Genomic DNA, 11,927 nt, shown 5'->3' on the forward strand with positions numbered 1-11,927 from the left:
CTTTAATGCAGTCCGTCGCTTTTATTGCTTCCATAACAAGTTCGTACAAAGCTTATTTTCTCCACACTAACAATTCATGCATATTTAGCGAGCATTTTTTATTGCTTGCACCGATGACAACTTACTTGAAGGATCTTACTCAATCCATAGGTAGGTATGGTGGACTCTCATGGCAAAAACTGGGTTTAAGGATATTTGGAAGCACAAGTAGTATCTCTACTTGGTGCTAGGAATTTTTGGCTAGCATGAGGGGGAAAGGCAAGCTCAACATGTTTGAATGATCCATGACAATATACTTTAACTAAGATGTGAGAAAACATAACCCATTACGTTGTCTTCCTTGTCCAACATCAACTCTTTAGCATGTCATACATAATGAGTGCTCACAATTATAAAATATGTCTATGATAATATATTTATATGTGAAATCTCTCTTCCTTCAATATCCTTTCATGAATTGTTCAAATGACTAATACAATGCTTGCTAACCGTCAATAAATTTACAATCTCTATTTCTTAGATGTGAAGTCATTACTCCCCATGGAATAAGAAAATGAGGCATATATAATTTCAGATTTATGACAATCAACTCATTCAACAATTTACTCATAGGATATAAGTGAAGCACACGAGTAAATGAAAAGCTACTCCAGAAAGATATAAGTGAAGATCAATGAGTAGCTAAATAATTATGCAACTATGTGAAGACTCTCTCTCAATTAAGAATTTCAGATCTTGGTATTGTATTCAAGCATCAAGAAAAACAAAATAAAATAGCATTCCAAGGATAGCACAACTCATGTGAAGAAGCAAAAACTTAGGTTCAACCGATACTAACCGATAGTTGTCGAAGAAGAAAGGTGGGATGCCTACCGGGGCATCCCCAAGCTTAGATTCTTGAGACTTATTGAAATATTATCTTGGGGTGCCTTGGGCATTCCCAAGCTTGATATTTTATGTCTCCTTAATTCTTCTCATATCATGGTTTCTCTTTTTATCAAAAGCTTCATCCACACCAAACTCAACAAGAACTCGCGAGATAGGTTAGTATAAACCAATGCAAAACCATAACATCTTCTACTGTAACAAATCACTAACATTATTATTCAACATTGAATACTAAATGTATCTGCATATTTAATACTCCTATCCTCAAATAGAATCATTAAACAAGCAAACATATGCAAACAATGCCAACATAACAGCAATCTGCCAAAACAGTACAGTCTGTAAAGAATGCAAGAGTATCAATACTTCCCTGACTCCAAAAATTGTGAAGTAAAATTCCCACTGTAATAAATTTATCAGAGCTTAATATGCAAAAATATTCGACGTTATGCCACTCTCTGACGTTTCTAGGGAATTTTTGCAACAGAGGTAAACTTTCTGTTTTCAAACAGCAACATGTATACTAGCAAAATAAGCATGGCAAAGGCTATCCTTGACTTTTTTATTGAAACTAAAGACGCAAAACATTATTCTAACTAACAGAAAGCAAAAACTAGCAAAATAAAATGACGCTCCAAGCAAAACACATATCATGTGGTGAATAAAAATATACCTCCAAGTAAAGTTACCAATGAACGAAGACGAAAGAGAGGATGCCATCCGGGGCATCCCCAAGCTTAGTTGCTTGGTTGTCCTTGAATAGTACCTTGGGGTGCCTTGGGAATCCCCAAGCTTAGGATCTTTCCACTCCTTATTCCATAGTCCATCGAATCTTTACCCAAAACTTGAAAAGTTCAACCACACAAAACTCAACACAAAACTCGTAAGCTCCGTTAGTATAAGAAAATAAATCACCACTTAGGTACTGTAATGAACTCATTCTAAATTCATATTGGTGTAATATCTACTGTGTTACAACTTATCTATGGTTCCTACCCTACGATACTACTCATAGATTCATCAAAATAAGCAAACAACACAATGAAAACAGAATCTGTCAAAAACAGAACATTCTGTAGTAATCTGTATCAAACGTATACCTCTGGAACCCCAAAAATTATTAAATAAATTGCTGGACCTGAGGAATTTGTATATTAATCATCTTCAAAAAGAATGAACCTAAAATCACTCTCCAGTAAAAAATGGCAGCTATTCTCGTGAGCGCTAAAGTTTCTGTTTTTTACAGCAAGATCACATAAACTTCACCTAAGTCTTCCCAAAGGTTCTACTTGGCACTTTATTGAAACAAAAGCTATAAAACATGATTACTACAGTATCATAATCATGTGGACACACAAAAACATTAAGGGTAAATATTGGGTTGTCTCCCAACAAGTACTTTTCTTTAATGCATTTCTAGCTAGGCATGATGATGGCAATGATGCTCACATAAAAGATAAGAATTGAAACATAACAGGAGCATCATGAAGCATATGACTAGCACATTTAAGCCTAACCCACTTCCTATGCATAGGGATTTTGTGAGCAAACAACTTATGGGAACAATAATCAACTAGCATAAGAAGGTAAAACAAGCATAGCTTCAAAATTTTCAACACATAGGGAGGAAACTTGACATTATTGCAATTCCTACAAGCATATGTTCCTCCCTCATAATAATTTTCAGTAGCATCATGAATGAATTCAACAATATAACCAGAACCTAAAGCATTATTTTCATGATCTACAAGCATGTAAAATTTACTACTCTCCACATAAGCAAAATTCTTCTCATGAATAATAGTGGGAGCAAACTCAACAAAATAACTATCATGTGAGGCATAATCCAATTAAAAACTAAAATCATGATGACAAGTTTCATGGTTATCATTATTCTTAATAGCATACTAGTCATCACAATAATCATCATAGATAGCAATTTTGTTCTCATAATCAATTGGAACCTCTTCCGAAATAGTGGAATCATCACTAAATAAAGTTGACACTCTTCCAAATCCACTTTCATATTCATCACAATAAGATTCAACATCCTACAAAATAGTGGGATCAATACTTCCTAAAGTTGACACTCTTCCAAACCCACTTTCATCAATATAATCATCATAAGTAGGAGGCATGCTTTCATCATAATAAATATTCTCATCAAAACTTGGGGGACAAAAAATATCGTATTCATCAAACATAGCTTCCCCAAGCTTGTGGCTTTGCATAACATTAGCATCATGGATATTCAAGGAATTCATACTAACAACATTGCAATCATGCTCATCACACAAAGATCAAGTACCAAACATTTTAATGCATTCTTCTTCTAGCACTTGAGCACAATTTTCCTTTCCACCAAACTCGCGAAAGATATTAAAAAGACGAAGCGTATGAGACAAACTTAACTCCATTTTTTGTAGTTTTCTTTTATAAACTAAACTAGTGATAAAACAAGAAACAAAAAGATTCGATTACAAGATCTAAAGATATACCTTCAAGCACTCACCTCCCTGGCAACGGAGCCAGAAAAGAGCTTGATGTCTACTACACAACCTTCTTCTTGTAGATGTTGTTGGGCCTGCAACTGCACATGTTTGTAGGACAGTAGCAAATTTCCCTCAAGTGGATGACCTAAGGTTTATCAATCCGTAGGAGGCATAGGATGAAGATGGTCTCTCTCAAACAACCCTGCAACCAAATAACAAAAAGTCTCTTGTGTCCCCAACACACCCAATACAATGGTAAATTGTATAGGTGCACTAGTTCGGCGAAGAGATGGTGATACAAGTGCAATATGGATGGTAGATAAAGGTATTTGTAATCTGAAATTGTAAAAACAGCAAGGTAACAAGTGGTAAAAGTGAGCGTAAACTGTATTGCAATGATAGGAAACAAGGCCTAGGGTTCATACTTTCACTAGTGCAAGTTCTCTCAACAATAATAACATAGATAGATCATATAACAATCCCTCAACATGCAACAAAGAGTCACTCTAAAGACACTAATAGCGGAGAACGAACAAAGAAATTATGGTAGGGTACGAAACCACCTCAAAGTTATTCTTTCGGATCAATCTATTCAAGAGTTCGTACTAGAATAACACCTTAAGACACAAATCAACCAAAACCCTAATGTCACCTAGATACTCCATTGTCACCTCAAGTATCCGTGGGCATGATTATACGATATGCATCACACAATCTCAGATTCATCTATTCAACCAACACAAAGTACTTCAAAGAGTGCCCCAAAGCCTCTACCGGAGAGTCAAGAACGTGTGCCAACCCCTATGCATAGGTTCATGGGCGGAACCCGCAAGTTGGTCACCAACACATACATCAAGAGGCACATGATATCCCATTGTCACCATAGATAAGCACCGCAAGACATACATTAAGTGTTCTCATAAAAGACTCAATCCGATAAGATAACTTCTAGAGGAAAACTCAATTCATCACAAGAGAGTAGAGGGGGAGAAACATCATAAGATCCAACTACAATAGCAAACCTGGGGATACATCAAGATCGTACCATAGAGGGAACACGAGAGAGAACACGCGAGAGAGAGAGATCAAACACATAGCTACTGGTACATACCCTCAGCCCCGAGGGTGAACTACTCCCTCTTCGTCATGGAGAGCGCCGGGATGATGAAGATGGCCACCGGTGAAGGATCCCCCCTCCGACAGGATGCCGGGAAGGGCTCCCGAGAGGTTTTTGGTGGCTACAGAGGCTTGCGGCGGCGGAACTCCCGATCTATCTTGATATTCAATGGTTTTAGGGTACGTAGGCTTATATAGCCGAAAGAAGTCGGTCCGGGGGTGCTTGAGGGGTCCAAGAGACAGGGGGTCGTGCCCTATAGGGGGGGCGCCCCCTATCTCCTGGGCTCCTCGAGGATCTTCTGAGTTGATCTCCAAGCCTCCGGGATGATATTCTTCCAAAAAATCACGATGCCGAAGGTTTCATTCCGTTTGGACTCCGTTTGATATTCCCTTTTCTTCGAAATACTGAAACAGGCAATAAAACAACAATATTGGCTGGGCCTCTGGTTAATAGGTTAGTCCAAAAAGTAATATAAAAGTGTATAATAAAGCCCATAATCATTCAAAACAGATAATAATATAGCATGAATGCTTCATAAATTATAGATACGTTGGAGACGTATCAGCACATGTGATGGTGGAGTAGGGGAGATGTGCTCATCATGTACACGTATGTTCTAGAAACATGAACACGTGTCATATTCATAGGCATTATGTGTAAAGTAAGCAGATGCAATTCAAGTTAGAAGCAATACAAGCTAGACATCATACGCAACATGCAACCACATATAATAGTGCCAAGTTAGAGCTAGCACCTGTGATGGTGGAGTAGTGGAGATGTGCTCATCATCTACACAGCTATGTTGACTGTCCAGCCTTGTGTTGTCTTGCGAATCTTGTTGGGAGGATGGCGGAGTAGAATCTGTAGAGACCCCCTATTTGAGTTGCTCCGAAGGACAACCATCATCCACTGTCGGACTAATTTCCTTCAGCTGTAATGATTTTGCATTGTGAAGTCAAACCGATAAGAAAAAGGAATAAAATTTTCTCTTTAGAACTCATTCATGCATGATACTGACGAACACTACTCGGATGAAAGGAAAACACATGATGCAAGGATGGAATATGTATGAAAAACGGGATGGTGTGAATATGATGTGGTAACTAAGCAGAAGGCATTTCAACAAATTAGAAGCCCTGCAAGCTAGACACCATATGATAGATGCAACCAATATCACTCTGCCAAGTTCAAACTATATGGCGTTTCAACAAATTAAAAGCAGTACATGCTAGAAATCATATGCAAGACACAACCAATATCACAGTGGCGACTTAAAGGTGCCTTATCATAAGTGACTGATGCGGGATATGCAAGTAGTACTCTGATGTAGAAACAGGAACACATGTCATATTCACAGGCATTATGTGTAAAGTAAGTAGATGTCATTCAACAAAGTTAGAAGCAATACAAGCTAGACATCATACGCAACATGCAACCACATATAATAGTGCCAAGTTAGAGCAAGCACCTGTGATGGTGGAGTAGGGGAGATGCGCTCATCATCTACATAGCTACATTGACTGTCTAGCCTTGCGTTGTCTTGCGAATCTTGCTCGGAGGATGGCCGAGTAGAATATGTAGAGAACCTCCGTTTCAGTTGCTCGGAAGGACCACCATCATCCAATGCCTTGCCAATTTCCTTCAGCTTTATTTATTTTGCATTGTGAGGTCATACCAACAAGAAAAAGGAATAGCATTCGCTCTTCAGAACTCATTCATGCATGATATTGATGAATACTACTCTAATGAAAGGCAAAGTCATGATACGAGGATGGAATATGTACGAAAAAATGGACGGCTTGACATATTCGCACCTATGATGTGGTAACTAAGCAGAAGGCACTTCAACAAATTAGAAACACTGCAAGACACCATATGGAAGGTGCAACCAATATCACTCTGCCAAGTTAAAATTGTCTCGTCATAGGTGGCGTTCATCAAACTAGAAGCAATACATGCTAGAAATCATATTCAAGACGCAAACCAATATCACACGGCCAACTTAAAGGTGTCCCATCATAAGTGACTGATGCAGGATACATAAGAAGAGTAGTTTCATGTAAGAACATGGTGTGATAGAAAGATATAGTATGTACCAAAATAGGAAAGCGTGTCATATTCACATGTATCATGTGTAAGCTAAGCAGATGCAGTTTACACTAATTAGGAGCAATACGAGCTAGACACCATATGCAACATGCAACCAGATATCACACTGCCAAGTTAGAGCAAGCACCTTGGATGGTGGAGTAGGGGAGCGGAGACTTGGACCTTGTAATGCACTATCAGTACAAGGAGAATCGGTACATATGCTCCGTTTATGTTGCTCCAGAGGACCACCATCATCGCCTTCCTTACTCTTTTCCTTCCTCTTTCTTGATTTTGCCTTGTCAAGTCAAACCCACAAGAAAAACGAATAAAATTTGCTCTTCAGAACTCATTGATGCATGATACTGACGAACACTACTTTCATGTAAGGTTGCCGCATGATAGGAGGATGGAATATGTATAAAAAAAGGATGGTGTGACATATTGACATGTATGATGTATAAAGTGTAAACTAAGAACAAGGTGCTTGAACTTGTTAGAATCGATGCAAGCTAGAAACCATATGAAAGATGAAACCAATATCACTTTGCCAAATTAAATGGGTGCCCTAACAAATGTATTTGACCAAATTAGAAGCAATACATAGCAACAGGCTAGAAATAATATGCAATATGCAACGAATAAAGGTGACTCATTGTAAGTGATTGATGCAGGATACAGAAGAGAGGTAGTTTCATGTAAGAACAAGGTTAACACATAGATGTAGTGTGTACCAAAAATTGGAAGGCATGTCATATTCACAGGTATACTGTGTAAACTAAGCAGATGCAATTTACCCTAATTAGAAGCATTACAAGCTAGACACCGTATGCAACATGCAACCACATATCACACTGCGAAGTTAGAGCAAGCACCTGTGATGGTGGTGTAGGGGAAGTGTGGTCTTCAGGTATAGAGCTACGTTCAATATCTTCATTTAGGCTTGTTGTTTCTTGAGAATCATGTGGAGAGGATGAAATTGCATTCTTTATAAGAGTATTGCGTCTCATATTAACCCACGCGCATGACTGTCTCATCATAAGCGATAGATGCAGGATACACAGGAACAGTAGTTTGATGTAAGAACATGGTGTGATAGGCAGATGTAGTATGTACCAAAAACAGGAAGGCGTGTCATATTCACATGTATAATGTGTAAGCTAAGGAGATGCAATTTAGAAAATTAGGAGCATTGATGAGGGATACACAAGAAAAGTAGTTTGATGTAAGAATATGGTTAATAGAAAGACGTAGTATGTACCAAAAACAGGAAGGCATGTCATATTCACAGGTATAATGTGTTAACTAAGTAGATGCAATTTACCCTAATTAGAAGCATTACAAGGTAGACACCATAGGCAACATGCAACCACATATCACACTGCCAAGTAAGAGCAAGCACCTGCGATAGTGGTGTGGGGGAATTGTGGTGATCAACTAGAGAGCTACGTTGACTATCTTCATTTAGCCTTGTTGTTTCTTGAGAATCATGTGGGGAGGATGACACTGCACTCTTTAAACGAGTAGGGCGTCACACAGTAACCCACTCGGGTGACTGTATCATCATAAGTGATTGACGAGGGATACAAAAGAGCATTAGTTTGATGTACGAACATGGTTAATAGACATATGTAGTATGTATCAAAAACAGGAAGGCATGTCATTATCAAAGGTATAATGTGTAAAGTAAGCAGATGCAATTTAACCAAATTGGAAGCAATACAAGCTAGACACCATATGCAACATGCAACCACATTTGACAGTGCGAAGTTAAAGCAAGCACCTGGGATGGTTGTGTGTGGCAATTGAGATCATCAACTACAGAGCTACGTTTACTATCTCCAACTGCTGACATTGCACCCATTAGAGCGCTGAAACGCTTAGTGCTTATCTTCGAATTACACTGGAGCGACTTCTGTCTTTTCTTTTCTGCATTCATCAACACTGCATCAGAGTCTGAAATACCCATGCATAAAAAAACAATAGAGTGAGTATGGGTGAAGTGTGTGCACAATTAGTACAGTGTAAAGGTAGCAGATAGCAGGTCAGTGAGAAATAAATGACGGGAGACATATGATAGCTCTACAACATGCATGGCACACTAAATTACTACAGGATTCTATGAAAATAACACTCGACTGAAAGCAAATAGGTCAGTCCATTTTTTCTGCACCGTCCGATGTACAAAGATGGGCAGATCGCCTTCATCTACCTCTACCCAGTCAGTGTTGACGATCTTCCTCGAAACGCCAGCGACCATCGGCCCAGTATTCCTCCCCTGAATGCGCCCTGCCCTCGACCTCACCGCACCGCCGTGCTTGGCACCGCCCCCCGGCCATCCAATCAAGCCCCGCCGACCTCCAGATCGGGCGCAAGCAGCTCCTGCGCCCCACACCCCTATGATAGACACCGATGCGCCGCTTCCCCGGGGAACAGGCGGACTAGGTGCTCCGCGCGCCTAAGCGGGTGCTGCTTCTTTTAATTTTGGTTCGACTGACCCTGAATTGAAATCCAGGCGGGCTACTGACCTCGAGCAAAGGTGAAATAGTAAAAGGGAGGAAACCTTGTGCATTTAGTATCACGAAGAAGATGCAGTAAGAAGCGCTCAACTAGTTTCTTTTGTGGGATGAATACGGTGTGAGCGGAGACGTAATATTTGCACGAATAAGGGAAGAGGAGTACCACTTTCTGCTGGCAGTGTTATGTCCTCCTTCTATTTTTCCGACGATCTTCTTGTTGTTCGCCGGAAACCAGAAGTTGTGGAGGACGGTGTAGCCTTGGACGAACCCATGGCCAAGTTGTTGAGTGTGGTGCGGTGGCCGTCTGTCGGCAGCGGGGAAGCAGATCCGAGGCGGCGAACGATGGCGTAGCGGGAACAGCTCCGGTGCGGTGGACGGTTGCGATAGTGGAGCCGCAGCAGTGAGGCGCAAGACGGCGTGGTCGGAGTGGTTCTGGTACGGCGCACGTTGGTGTCAGCATCGTGGAAGCAGCTCTGCCTCGGCTTCAGCTACTAAGTCCTTGAGGGCGTTGCGATTGCGGTTGCGTTGGACGACGACGTCGGGGTACCGGCTCCGGCGTGATGGAGGACGGCGGCGGTGGATTAGCCGCTATGGGGTGGAGGACGGAGGAGGCTGGGGTTTCGCGGCTGGTGGAGAGGGTGTTTTCGCGCCCATGGAGTATGAATGGGGAAAGGGAGGGAGACGGGGAACTAAGGGGGAACAATGTTTCAGTTTGAGACGCGCTTGTTTGAAATTTGGGGAAAGTTACAAACTTTGCCCCCCATCTAAAATTTCGGACATATTGCGGGTTGGGGGTAAGACAGTCATGTTAGGTGTCCCAAATGTGGGCAGGATAGATTTCGGCCGAGTGCATGGGTGTTTAGGCGCCCACGGCGTATGAATGCTTCTCGGAGGCGGTTGAGACTGGCGTCTTGGTGAAGTTACAAACCTACCCCGGTTTAGACCTTTGTACATTGGGCCGATAGGCTACATAGGCCAAAGTCAGGACAGTAATTTCCTACCACCAAACATTAGTCTCGCGCGGTTTCGGGTGACCAGAGGCCTATTTGGCACTTCGTTCAATATTTGGGAGCAAAAGCATTAACGTTTTCGGTTCTCTTGAATTTAACTTTCAGGATTTGTCAAACTTCACAAATCTTTACTCTTGAAAATCCTAAAGCTACGATTATTTTGGAATGGAGGGGGTACATTTGAATATACATTGTACACGAGTATATATTAAAAAATATGCAACTTACCTCAGTTCATGCATGGTTCCAGATATAATCTCCTTGGTTGCAAAAAAAAGTTAGATATGCATATGAATATATATAGCATGTTCAAACTCACAACAAAGATTGATGCCCCCTTTTACATCTGATTTACAAATGCCATTATCTCGGGTTCAAATAGATGAATGCACTTCCTATGAATTCCAATCTTCGAAACCCCCTTTATGTTGAATTCGACATGTATTCTATTTCGTAGCTAGCAATTTGGAATGTATCCATGCAACTGACAAATGTATAAAGTGCTTCACACTAACAACATGGTGTGCACTAATTAATGTTTATATATGAATTGCAAAAGCATCCATTGCCTGTATTTCAAACCGCTCTCACGCTATGGATCCATAATATGAAATAAACACATGCACATGCTAGAATTCAATAGAGTATGGGTGTCTGATAGACCGATTTTCGTCCATACACAATTTGCAAAATTCATGATCTCATCCAAAAATAATAATGCCATTTATATTTTAATTTAATGCGTAGAACCACCTTTTACACGTATATGCACTATGCCTCGCCCCATTCTCACAAACATGTTATATATCTCTCTATCTAACGCATAAGTGCACACACTTTATATGCATCGGCATTTCTCTTTCACACATGCTCACAATCTCTCTCAGGGTGTCGGGGTGTCTCACGCACATGCTCTCTCTGTTTCTCTCTCTCTCTCTTTCTGACTACTATGTACCACTCTTTTCACTAATCTCAGTTGGAAAACACTATTTCTCTCGCATGCATATATACACACGCACGGTCTCTACTAGCCCTCTATACGCACATATATGTGCCTACGTGTCTCCCGCATACACATTATCTTTAGGCATCTCTCGCACACATTGCCTCCCCCCCTCCCGACACACCTCTCTCTTAGTGGTTGGCAGAAATGATTTCATCATATCATTCGGTAGGATATCCCTGGCTGTTAGGCTGGATGGTAATACGAGGCAAAGTTTTACACTAGTTCGGATCGGACCCTTGTAGTTGAAGAAAGAGCCTACTCCTGGTATTGTATATTAGTGATAGGGGTGTGTACAAAGTACACGTGAATACCAGGCATTGTGCATGTGTGTATACTATCGACAAACTAGCCCCCAAGCTTGTATAACATACTAAGGGCCTAGGGTTACAAATCATATATAGTCGGCTTAATACCAGTGCGGATAGAGTACTCCGCGACTCTGGTAGCTTCGTGTTGTACGCCGAGTCCTCCACATGGGTCTTCGTATAACACGTCTCGGTCCAACCTATATGTGGCGCAGGATGGAACCGACCCATGAGTCTTCATGTTAACCCACCACAACTAGAAATGATGTGCCCACCACACCACACACGCAATCGGCCACTAAGAAAATAAGAATATACAATAGTACAACAGTATCTAGCTCACGATATGTCTCCATATTTTGTTGATGACACTGACGGACTTTGCATTTGATGTGTGCTCCGTATTTTGTTAACAACACTTACGGTCATTGTATTTGAAGCAAAAGCACGATATGGTCACTGGACTTCAGAATAAGCTCATCACGGTCACCACATACATTTT

The sequence above is a fragment of the Triticum dicoccoides genome, chromosome 3B, assembly GCF_002162155.2.
Source record: "Triticum dicoccoides isolate Atlit2015 ecotype Zavitan chromosome 3B, WEW_v2.0, whole genome shotgun sequence".
Lineage (NCBI taxonomy): Eukaryota > Viridiplantae > Streptophyta > Magnoliopsida > Poales > Poaceae > Triticum > Triticum dicoccoides.